At 47.2% G+C, this 12,465-nt stretch overlaps 1 long non-coding RNA gene across 2 annotated transcripts; it reads left to right on the top strand.

The window, feature by feature from the left end:
- The first annotated feature begins 373 nt into the window (after positions 1-373).
- LOC118662206 lies at positions 374-12,149 on the top strand. 2 transcript variants are annotated; one of them, XR_004969624.1, is made up of 4 exons: positions 374-533; positions 1,431-3,050; positions 3,969-4,093; positions 11,920-12,149. It is a non-coding gene; the product is annotated as an uncharacterized LOC118662206 (long non-coding RNA). The 2 variants fall into 2 exon arrangements; XR_004969623.1 differs by lacking the exon at positions 11,920-12,149 and having other exon boundaries at positions 3,969-6,142.
- Positions 12,150-12,465: the final 316 nt, after the last annotated feature.

Consider the following 12,465-nt stretch of genomic DNA (forward strand, 5'->3'; position numbering starts at 1 on the left):
TGAAGGTGGGATGAACTAAATCAGACGCATAGATACAGGTAAACCAATATGAAAGCAAATAAGAACTCCAAGCTATACTTTCACATTAGCTAGCCAACAGGGATTTTTTTTAAAAAAGTGTTTTTTGGGTTTTTTTTTTTAAACAATATCTTTTATTTATAAACAACTTTTCCCAGCACTCACCTCTTAGTGAAAGAAAACCTGCCACCTTCAGAATTGCCTAAATCACATTTGCAGATAATAATAAATCCATGTACGGAGTGCTTTCTAAGGACCAAGTCCCTTCCTGAATGCTTTACTCGTTATCTTCCTCAATCCCCACGACACCCGATGATAACAGGCTCTCTTATTTCCCTACTTTACAGATGAGGAAACCTCGTCGTGAACAGACAGGCAGCTTGCCCAAGGGCACACAGTTTGTACCGGGTAAAGCCTAACCTGCAGACTGCGATCCTTCTTGCTGTACCTCCACTGTGCTTGGTATTTCAAAAATCTACGCCCACCGACCTCTGCTACTAAATACCTGGACAAAGGTGAGTGCCACACTGATTCCCTCACTCAGTCGAAGGAGCTGGGAAGGTATCGTTACCTGTGTGCACTCGAGGGGCCTTGATGACCAGGTAGCTTTACTTCCTTCTTTCATTCATAGCTAAGGAAACGAGCCAGGAAAGGAAGTTTTGGATGCCTTAACTAGCCGAAGGAAGGAAATTAAAGTCCAAGCCCCAGGGGAGGAAACGCTAGGGAAGGTCTTCACTTGACCTATGACCTCCAAGCCTCAGAGGTACAAGCTTGTGGCCTCTGTTCATACAACCTGTGGCCAGTGATGTTACTATTATTATTTAAGTTAACCTTCATAGCGTATTCACTTGTGAGTATTGTCGTTCGTGTAATTATAAAAGTCTCTTCAAGTGCAGCGAGCGTCTAATCTGAACCAGATCGAGCGCCGATGGTCACGGAGTTTTCTGGGTTGGAAACTGGGTCCTCTCCGGTTTCCTGAGTTTGCTCAGTTGTTTGGATTCCGTGTCATATGTGATCAGCCTCCTCGCATATTTATTCTGGCAGCGGAAGGGGTAGGGTGTGAGGAAATCTCTTGGAGAAGTTTTCATTGAAAACTCTAAGTCTTACTTCGTGAGCACTTTCAGAGAGCAAAAGACAACTCAGAAAATGTCAGGCTTATTGCTTTTCCATTTTCCTCCCCTAAGAAAACAGTTTCTTGGTGTTGTTCATGTTCCCCCCTGTTTTTAGGTCTCCCCCCCACCTCTCCTCTTCCAGGCCCCCACATCCTTTTACTCACTACGTTCAGTTTCCCTGGTCCTTTGCTATGCAACTCCCTTTGAGCCAGAGTGTTGGGTCTGTTGCTCTCTAATTTTTTTTTTTCGGAGCAATTTTCCCAATATAAATTACACCCTCCATTACTTTTCTCTCCCTAGAGCCGTGAATCACATGCTAAGAAGCCATTAGGGTGGGGGCAGCTGGATACAGAGCCCGGAGGTTTGAGCCAGTGCCGGCTTGTCACCCTCGTTCTCTGTTTACCCTGCTGCGGCGGCAGCCAAAGTGCAGCCTGGTGCTGAAGTCACCAGCCAGGGAGGGCCTCTCGTGCCCCGTCTCACTTCACCATGTGCTCTGGGTACCTCTGCTTTAGAGCACTGGCCTGTGCTTGGAGGCAAGAAGAAAAATTAGCTTAACCTAAGATGGCTTGACACTTGAACACGGGGCAGATTGCATAAGTGCCCCAGGTCTGCATCCCTGTCTGCGTCGCTACCCTCTGCCACGGGACTTCGCAGTTCTTTCTACCAAGAGATGATCCACTGATTCGACTGGGGCATCTGCTCTGGGTGTTGGTAGATGGGATACCAGCAGAGGCTTGGAAGCATGCTTGCATCACTGGACTTCTTCTCTTGCCCCTTTACTGTTTCCATGAGAAGAGCACGCCTGGGCTGGCCCAGGGCCCTAGGATGGGAGTAAGAGATACGTGAGGCAGAGCTGCCCCCAGGAAGCTGCCCAGCCCAGCCCAGCTGACAACAGAACCATCCAACTGACCCAGAGATGCATGAACAAACCCAGCCACGATCGATCGGCAGGTCTGCTTAGCCAACCTTCACCTGAACTGCAGGTGCAGGAGCTGGAGTAGGAAGTGATTGGTGTGTTAAGCCTCTGAATTTTGAGGTGGTTTGCTCCCCAGCAATTGCATTGAGATCATCGCCTCTGAGACAAATATGATCATGATATGAGCAACGAGAAACAAAAGCACTTTGCAAATGTCAAATTGTGAGGAGAGGGAATAGACTGTTGAACACATTCTGGACCTGGAACCTGAAGACCTGAGTTCAAAGCCACTCATGCCCCCAATTACTCTACACACTTGGGCAGATAATTTAAAATTTCTGGGTCTTACCATAAACTTACAGAGCTGGCTTGCAAACTCAAAGCCATGAGAGCTTCGAGAGTATGTCAGAAAATTAATATGGTCCTAGAACTTCATTGGTAGAGTTAAGAAAAAGACAGGGAAGGTGGGAGAGAGGTCAGAGAATAATTTATTTGGGTATAAATGAAATGTGATATCCCCCAAAAGGACGGACACATGGAGTGGGGAATTGGATGATTTTGAAGAATATGTTTGATCAAAGGCTGAGAGGTAGACTTGGAGGCCAGATAAAAGTCCCATTTCTTCAGAGACCTGAAAGTGTGGGATTCATGAATGAATAGGTAGGAGAAAACCTTGAATATGGCTTACAGAAGGCACCTTCCCGACATCTCTTCACTTGGAGTACAACAAAGCTGGAGACAATTATGAAGTCTTTGGTCAGGTGGAGAGATAATAGTCCAGACTGGCAGTTCAATACACCTGTCTGGCTCTCTCTGAGCTACCTTTGACTTTTCCTGGTTGTGTATTACCTGGCTTCGACAAGTCGCCTATCCTGTGGACAAGTGGATGAAACACGGTTCATCTCTTCATTATGTATCGGTTACATGCCACATTCCAGGAACTAGCTGGACCCTGGGGATGAAACAGTCTTCAGACCTGGTTCCCGAGTTGGCCACCAACTGAGGTAGATGGATTTTTCATACATTGTCATTCATGTCAAAGCATATACCACTAGATTCTTTTTTCGAGGGGACAGTTATAGCTCAGGGAGGTGAAGTGGCTTGCCCAAAGTCACAGAGCTTATAAGAGAAAGAAGAAAATGTATACCTTTTGACCCTGAAATCTGTCTTGTTTCTACTGAACTATGCTGCATCTTTTTGTTGGCTGTTTGTTTTTATTTATAAAAATGTTACTTCTACACTTTTTTGGGTGCACATTCCTGTACATAAAGTAGTAGAGTTAGGTGCTTGAGTTTCTTTTGTTCCCTGGAGAAGCTGTGTGATTTACAGTCAGAGGATAAAGGTCTCAGTTTCCAGGGCTTTGGAAGTTGGTTTCTCTACTGAATAAGGACTGAGCTTAAATGTACAAAAATAAGGGAATGTTTTAATCAAGTATGGTTCCTCGGCTCAGTGGGACACTTTGAAAACATTAAATATAATGACTATCAAACTTTACAGGTGAGAGTGCAGATTGTTATAGCTCCTCAAGGATATATGGGAAGGGATATAGGGGACCCAATGCTACCCTGGTCTAGAGCTCTTGATCCCCCACTATCTTGCCAGGGTATCCCCCAAAATGTATACACACTTTAACAGCTGATTCTATTACATTTTGAAAATGAAATGTATTTTAATAAACACTGCCTTTATAATTATTCAAAGTGTGTATACATTTTGGGGGGACACTCTGGGTATTTCAGAACTACAAATGAATGTGTCCTTTGTTCTAATAATTTTAGCTTGAGGAACTTATTCTACAGAAATATTCATAGACATACAAAATTATTCAGAGCAAAATTATTTGTTTTCCCTGGCAGGATATTGGAAATAACCTAAATGACCATCACTAGGGAACAGTTAAATAAATTATGGTACCTCCTTAGGATGAAATAGCATGCAACTATGATGAAGAAAGGAAAACAGGAAGAGAAGAAGAAGAAGAGGAGGAGGAAGAGGCTCCTCATGCATTCACATGGAGCATTTCCAGGGTGTCCTGTTCATGAAGATGGTAGGATGATGCCCAGGGGAGAAAGGGAGTCTCTGGGATTCCAGAAGGAGGGCACTGTGACTTACTGGATCAGAGGCAGTAAGTTCTGCTTCCTCTGTGCCAACACTTACTGACTATGTATTATATGGAAAGTGCTTGGGTATGTTTTATAGAATGTCTAAAATGATACGAGAGAAGTCCCTCTACCTACTACAGTCTAGTTGGGGTTGTACATAGTCTTTATATATAAAGATTAAAACCATCACATGATCAGTGAATGAATGTGGAATCAGCTTGAGGTTGGGATGAGGACAAAGTTTGAGCTTCAGGGAATCAGGAGCCTTCAGAAGAATTTCACTTGAGTTAGAGAAGGGTTTAAACAGAAGGATTGTGGGAGCCAGGCAGGGCCTGCCAGGCGGGCCTCTCTTCGCAGAAACTGAATTTAGAACGAGCAAGGTGAAGTTGGGGGCAAATAGGACCACTTTGGCTGGAGACGGGGAGACGAGCTCATAGAGCAACTCAGTGATAAGAGCAGAATGGTAGGTTGGAGCAATACTGAAGAGGACCTGGGACGCCAAGATAAAGATCTGGAATTTTGTTCAGGCATGTGAACCAGGGGCAACATGCACAAAGCAATGATTTGGAAGTGTAATCTGGCCACCCTGTGCCAAGTGGTTAGCAGCGGAGGAGGTCTGAGGTTAGGAGACGCCTGAACACCTCAACAGAAGTCCGGGGACGAGGTGCAGAGGCCCAAGCTAGGTCGGTGGCTGGGAAAGTAGAAAAAAGAGAGAGAGACACTAAGGCTTTATTTCTCAGCCTACCCTGCCTGGACATGACTGTGCATTCTCCGGACAAGTCATAATTATCTTGGGTTTTATTATCTTGGGTTTTACAGGTGTATGACATTGCTGTTGTGCAAGTACATGGGGGCCAAAGAACCTCATCCAGTTGTGTCTCTGGCTGTTTGTCTGCAGATGGTTCCAGACTGAAAACTGGTGTGAAATATGCTTCCCACACATTCAGAGCTGCACCCAGCCTGCTTCTGTGCCCACAGAGAAATCACAAATGGAAGTCCCCTTCCTGAAAGCAAATGCTAACGGGTACAGGTGGTTCTTAAAAGTAATTTTTCTAGTATCGATCAGAACTTCCGTTGATGTTTTCATTTTAAAAAGGGGGTTGCTAAAATAATAACAGGGTGGCTATTTTCAGGTCTTTAAAGGTATTAAATAGATTGTGGGTGCTATCATGTGACGAGGTCTATGCTCTATTGCTAAGTGGTAAGAGCAAGTCTCCTGGCAGTAGCATTACTGCTTCTGCTGGAAGCATCGCATATAGGTTAGACATGGAGTCGGGGAGGCCACCCTCCAGCTGGGGTACAGGACACGTGGGAAGGAGGGTGCAGAATGGGCACGTCACTTTTTGCTTTTGAATTGTTGTGGTATTTGACGAGCAGGTTAATGCCTATAAAGAAGAAATTCTTAAGGCATTTAGTGTATTCCAGAAAAGAACAGCCCCACAGTGCCTTCCTCAGGCTCAAGCCCATGATAAGAAAATAAGACGAAAATGCTAGTTAGGGAAGCAGAGGCAGGGAGGCGATAGTGAACGTCTTCCGTGAGTCCATAAACTGCTTCTCCGGGCTTACTCCCCAGCAGAACCTCGTCTGGTGAAGAGCTTGGACTTGTCTCCTTGGGCAAGTTTCTTATGTCTCGGCCTCAGTTTCCTCAGCTGTAACATGGGGCAGCTGTGGTAAAATGAACTCAGGGATAGAAAGCACCGCTTTGCAGATGGCGGCCACCACCTCGGAGGCCTTCCGTAATTACTGGCTATGACTGCCATCGTCTACCTGACATTTCCAAACACTTAGCATTGCCCTTGTACCTTTCCTTGACCCTTTAATTATTTATTGGCTTGACCCCCTACTAGAATGTGCACCTTAGAAGCAGGTTTGTAAGTTCTTTTAATTGTTTTTCTTCTTTGCTGACAAAAATAATACATTCTTTTTAAAATATATATATATTTTTTATTGATTTTTTTACAGAGAGGAAGGGAGAGGGATAGAGAGCTGGAAACATCGATGAGAGAGAAACATCAATCAGCTGCCTCCTGCACACCCCCTACTGGGGATGTGCCCACAACCAGGGTATATGACCTTGGCCGGAATCGAACCTGGGACCCTTCAGTCCGCAGGCTGATGCTCTATCTACTGAGCCAAACTGGTTACGGCAAAATAATACATTCTATTATCCCCAAAGAAAGTAAAAAAATCTGCCTTCATCTCAAGCCCTAAAGATAATCTTTGTTGGTTATGGTTTCTACAGGGTAGGAATTGGGGCTACACCATGGCCCTTTGTTGGTATAGGGCAAGGTAGTAAATATTTTTGGCTTAGCAGCCACATGGTATCTGCTGTAGCTACTGAACTTTGTCCTTATATCCAGACAAAATACCTAAACAAATGGTATGGCTGTGGTCCAATAACACTTTATTTCCAAAAGCAGGCTTTAGCCCATTTTGGCTGATTCCTGTTCCAGAATAGTACTTGCTGTTTAATAGGAATATAATGTGAACCACATATGTAACTTTATATTTTCTTGTAGCCATACTGAAAAAAAGTTTTTTAAAAAAGAAGAATTAGGTCTCTCTCTCTCTCTCTCTCTCTCTCTCTCTCTCTCTCTTTCTCCCTCCCCCCCAATTAAAAATAAAAAAATAATAATGAAAATTGAAAAGTGGAATCAATTTCAATAACATGTTTTATTTAATCCAATGTATCCAAAATATTTCTTCAACGTGTAATCAAAAGAAATAATTATTGAAACATTTTACATTCTTGTTTTTGTATTAAGTGTTTGAAATTTGCTGTTACATCTCAAGTTGGACTAGCCCCATTTCAAGGGCCCAGTCGCCACCCGGGCTAGGGGCGTCCATCCTGGACAGCTTATCTGATAGCCTGATAACCTTTGTATGCATATAATTGCACACATTCTTAAAAACAAAAGTAACATAACATGCATGCTTTTTTTCACTGCCTAATCTTTCTTGGAGATCTTTCTCTACCTTCCCATAAAGATCAACCGTTTTCTGGACAGTGATAGTATTCTACTGTTTAGATGTAGCATAATCTATTTGATCAGTTTCCTATTGGTGGGCATTTGTATTGTTTCTAATTTTGAATTGTTATTTAAAATAGTTCAGGGATTGTCCTTCTACGCAGAAGTCCTGGCACCTGTGGGAGTATATATTTAGAATAAATTCTTGGGAGTTGAATTGCTGAGTCAAAGGCTGCGTTGACATTGAACTTCGTAATGACTATGGCCAAGCTGGAGAGCTGGAATTCTATCTTGTTTTTCTCTGTATCTCCAGCATGTTTGCTCTCAGTGGATAATTGTTAAATGAGCGGATAGATAAAAATCTATCCATTGAGAGAGGGAGGGAGGGAGAGAGAACTAATACAGAATAAAGTGGGGACAGTTAACTGCATATTGAGGAGACAAACCGAAACACCCTGGGGTGGTAGAGGGAAAGCTGTTTAATATTCAGTTAAACTCCTGTTCGCTCAGCCCAGTTCCAAGCCCTATCCCTCTCAGGAGGTCTCCGGCCTTGGGTCTCAGGCTGTGGCCTGTTGTGTTGCACTAGGAAATACTCTCTGCGTCTGAAGGCCCAGACTCCCCGGCAGCAGGCAGGACAGGGTGTCTAGCTAAGGGTGGAGGTAGGTGTTGGAGGTGGTGAAAGGACTGCCTCCCCGGGGCCTGGGAAAAACCCTGCTCCTCGGGGATCAGACAGGCTCGGGGATTCCGGAGTTCCACCTGCCGCTGATGCGAAACCTGCCGCCCTCTTGGAATGAGGGCATGCATCCTCCCAGGCCCCGCGACCTGTCACCACCATGGCAGAGAAGTTTCCACTCTCCAGTGGCCAAGCACACAGACAGGAAATCTGACTGTAAAAGCCTGAATGTACCTTGCGATCTTCCCTGTCCCCCTTCCTGCTAAGAGTTATCCCCTGGCCTGTCTCTCGAACCCCGAGCTCTGGCCACACTCACAGCTCTGCCTGCCCCTCCTGTCCACCGGCCTCCCTCACGCATTGTTCTCCAGCACATCCCACCCTCCTGCCAACTCAACCCTGAGAGCAGGCTGTTCTGTAGTCTCTGGAAGGCAAGGCCTGGCTTCTTCATCCCCAGAAGCTGCCGTCGTTGGCACATAGTTGGCACTTAACAGATGTTAGCTGAGTAATGGGAGAAAATAATCACCAGACTTCAGCTTGCCCTCTAACTTCTATGTGAATAACTCACCAGACAAGCATTGACCAAGTGCCAGGTATATGCCAGGCACTAGGTCAGGTAAACGAGACAGACAGACAGGTCCCTAAGGTCATGATCTCAGGCTCTTTTCTGACAATACCTAACACTTCACAGCTCCCCAAACACCCATGGATCATTCTGTACCTTTATTCACTCAAATATTTATTTGGGCACCTATTATCTGCTAGCATTAGCTAGACACATACTCTCTCCCCTCCCTACCCCCAATATATTTTTATTGATTCCAGAGAGGAAGGGGGAGGGGAGAGAGAGAGAAACATCAATGATGAGAGAGAATCATTGATTGGCTGCTTCCTGCACACCCCCTACTGGGGATCAAGCCAGCAACCTGGGCATGTGCCCTTGGCTGGAATCGAACCCAGGACCCTTCAGAACGCGGGCCAATGCTCTAGCCACTGAGTTAGACCAACCAGGGCTAGACACATACTCTCTTAATCCTCACAGGAGTCCTCCAACGCAGATAATACCGGCCCCACTTTATAGATGGGGCTGTGGGATTAAGCAACTCGCCAAATCTACATGTGCCAGGAGTGTGCGGCCAGGATGCCAGCCGAGGGTTCCTTGAATTGCTTTCCTCTACATCCCTACACCGCAGTCCTCAGTACCTCTCATTGTAACTTCTAAATATCTCACTGCTTTACATGTTTCGGAATGGGAGCTCCCTGCAGTGCCAGAGTGGCTTGTCCAAGTTACTGTGGCTGGTGGTCAGCCAGGACTAGACTCTAAAGAGCACAGGCTTACTTGCCAGGTTACATGGCTCTTTATATTTTGAAATAAAATAAAAGGGGGCGGTGTTACTGCTCCTTGGGTGCTAGGATCCGAGGGGCTTGTGCCGCAGCGGCGACGGCGTCACTGTTCAGGCCTTTGCCTTAAATTCAGGCCCAGAGTCTCCACTTCCTCCTGCTCCCACGCCTCTCCCAGCTGCCAAACCGTCTCCCTCCCAAGGCCATGCTTTTGGGAGCAAGGAAAGAAAAACAAGAGTAAGTCGTTTTGGTTAAATAAGAACTAATGGATCCAGGCAAAATGATTGTAATCAGACCCACAGACACTCTCCTGGCCAGGAGGGGGAGATTCTGTGAAATAGTAATGCTTACATTCTCCTCTTTTTTCCCCTTCCCGCTCTGAGCGGTGGACTTTTCTGCCCTGACGCTGTTTAAAATCTTGCCAGAGGCAGGAACACACAGGGAAAATATCCTGCCTATAAACAAGGAAAAGCTTCATGGAAGGGACTTGGCGTTTGGAGACTTCTATTGGGATTGGCAGCAGGAAAATCTAACGCTCTGGAAATAATGACCCAGCATTAGGTCACTTGGGCAACGCAGCCACCCTGCACAGACGGAAAACGGTTGCCTCAGCCTCTTTTCTCCCCAGCTCGAAGCCACAAGGAGGATGGTGCATGCATTTATTCAATATTCAATGATCTTTGCTATTTACAGGGAATTTGAAGAGATCCAAAGTGAAAACACAGGCTCTTCTAGATTACGGTGCGGCGGGAGTAACCCCGCGCAGGAGAGCTGTGGGGCCACGTGGGTGGTGATCGGTGACTCCCAGGGATCCTCCCGTAGCCGCGGCCTGGCTGCTCTCTGCCCAGCGTCCAGGCTGGAGTCTCACGGCCAAGTTCCCCTCTACAAACTCTAAAAGGCCTCCTGTGCCTCCCACGATCTCTCACAGGGCTCGTTCCATTCCCACCAGCACCCTAGCTCACCCCACCAGAGAATTGTTTTTTGTTTAATTTTTTTCTTTTTAAAATTATATATATATTAGAGGCCCGGTGCACAAAAATTTGTGCACTCGGGGGGGAGGCGGGGGTCCCTCAGCCCGGCCTGTGCCCTCTTGCAGTCTGGGACTCCTCGGGAGATAACGACCTGCTGGTTTAGGCCTGCTCCCGGGTGGCAGAGGGCAGGCCCAATCCCTAGGTGCAGCTCCTGGTCGGGCTCAGAGCAGGGCCGATTGGGGAGTTGGGGCACCGCCCCCTGTCATGCACAGAGCAGGGAGGATTGGGAGGTTGCGATGCCACCCTCAGTCACGCTCAGGGTAGGGCCGATTGGGGGGTTGGGGCACCGCCCCCTGTCACACTCAAGGCAGGGTCGATGGGGAGGTTGCGGTGCCACCCCCTGTCACGAACAGAGCAGGGCCGATCAGGGGGTTGGGGCGCCACACCCTGTCACACACAGAGCAGGGCCGATCAGGGGGTTGGGGCACTGCAGCCTGTCACACACAGAGCCGCAGGGCAATCAGGGGGTTGGGGAGCTCCCCCATATCAGGCACAGAGCAGGGGTGATCAGGGGGTTGGGGCGCCTTCCCCTGTCATGAACAGAGCAGGGCCGATAGGGAGGTTGTGGCCCCACCCCCTGCCACACACAGAGCCGCAGGACGATCAGGGGGTTTGGGCGCTTCCCCCTGTCACGCTGATCCTGGTGCCGGGAGGCCTCGCGGCTCCCCTGATCCTGGTGCTGGGAGGCATATTACCCTTTTACCATATAGGATAGAGGCCTGGTGCACGGGTGGGGCCGGTTGGTTTGCCCTGAAGGGTGTCCTGGATCAGGGTGGGGGTCCCCACTGGGGTGCCTGGCCAGCCTGGATGAGGGGATGATGGTTGTTTGCATCTGGTCACACCCCCTTCAGGGTGGGGGTCCCCACTGGGGTGCCTGGCCAGTCTGGGTGAGGGGCTGAGGGCCGTTTTCAGGCTGGCGGGTAACTGAAGCTCCCAACCGCTCCTTTTTTCCTTTTTTTTTTTTATTCTTGGATTTATGGCTGTCACTGGAGCTGAGAGCTGGCTTTAGCTGTGAGACCTCACTACTGAAAGCAGGTTTCTGGCTTTGTTTACTTTCTGTATTTGAAACTTTGTTGCGACTCCAGCTGACTGAAAACAGGTTTCTGGGGTTTTGTTTAGCTTCTATATTTGTAACAATGTTTCTTAGCAGCTCAGAGCCCAGCAGCGGCAGGCAGGGAATGTTGGAGTCCTCCGTCACTGAAGCAAGCAAGCCTCCTGTTCGTGTCAGTAGCCTGGCTGCTGGCCGCCATCTTGGCTGGCAGTTAATTTGCATATCGCCCTGATTAGCCAATGGAAGGGTAGTGGATGTATGGCTAATTACCATGTTTCTCTTTTATTATACAGGATATATATATATATATATATATATATATATATATATATATAATTGATTTTAGAGAGGAAGGGAGAGGGAGAGAGAGCTAGAAACATAAATGATGAGAGAGAATCATTGATTGGCTGCCTCCTGCACTCCCCACACTGGGGATCGCCCACACCCAGGCATGTGCCCTGACTGGGAATCGAACCGTGACCTCCTGGTTCGTAGGTCGATGCTCAACCACTGAGCCACACCGGCTGGGCTAAATATTATTTTTCAATTACAGTTCACATTCAGTATGATTTTGTATTAGTCCCGGCGTACAGCACAGCAGTCTGACAATCATGCTCTTGACAGAGTGATGTTTCAAGTCCCCGCCTGACCCCACACAGTTATTACAGTGTTATTGCCTGTAATCCCTGTGCTGTCCTCTCCATCCCAGGGCCGCAGGAGAACTTTGTATCATCGCGTGACAGCTGGGCCTGGATCCTCTGCCCTGTCGGATTGTTGAGGAATGAAGAATAGGTGCAGAAGGTGGGAAATTGGCCCCAGGAAACTGTGAGCTGGAGACGACACTGGGGGAACTTTCTGGATCTAGACCAGTGATGGCGAACCTATGACACGCGTGTCAGAGCTGACATGCCAACTCATTTTTTTGGTTGATTTTTCTTTGTAAAATGGCATTTAAATATATAAAATAAATATCAAAAATATAAGTCTTTGGTTGCAGATATCAAAAAATTTCTATATGTGACACGGCACCAGAGTTAAGTTAGGGTTTTTCAAAATGCTGACACGCCGAGCTCAAAAGGTTCGCCATCACTGGTCTAGACCAATCAGTCACTTACTCATTCTTCCCTAGCCACATCCAGAAAGTCATGGTGAGCATCGTCTTTTCCTTACCTATGCTCCAGGATGGGGATGCCGGCCAGGCTTTCCCACCTCAACTTCAGGGCAAGAGGTCTGACAAGGAGCCATCCATGTTCTT

The sequence above is a fragment of the Myotis myotis genome, unplaced genomic scaffold, assembly GCF_014108235.1.
Source record: "Myotis myotis isolate mMyoMyo1 unplaced genomic scaffold, mMyoMyo1.p scaffold_m19_p_8, whole genome shotgun sequence".
Lineage (NCBI taxonomy): Eukaryota > Metazoa > Chordata > Mammalia > Chiroptera > Vespertilionidae > Myotis > Myotis myotis.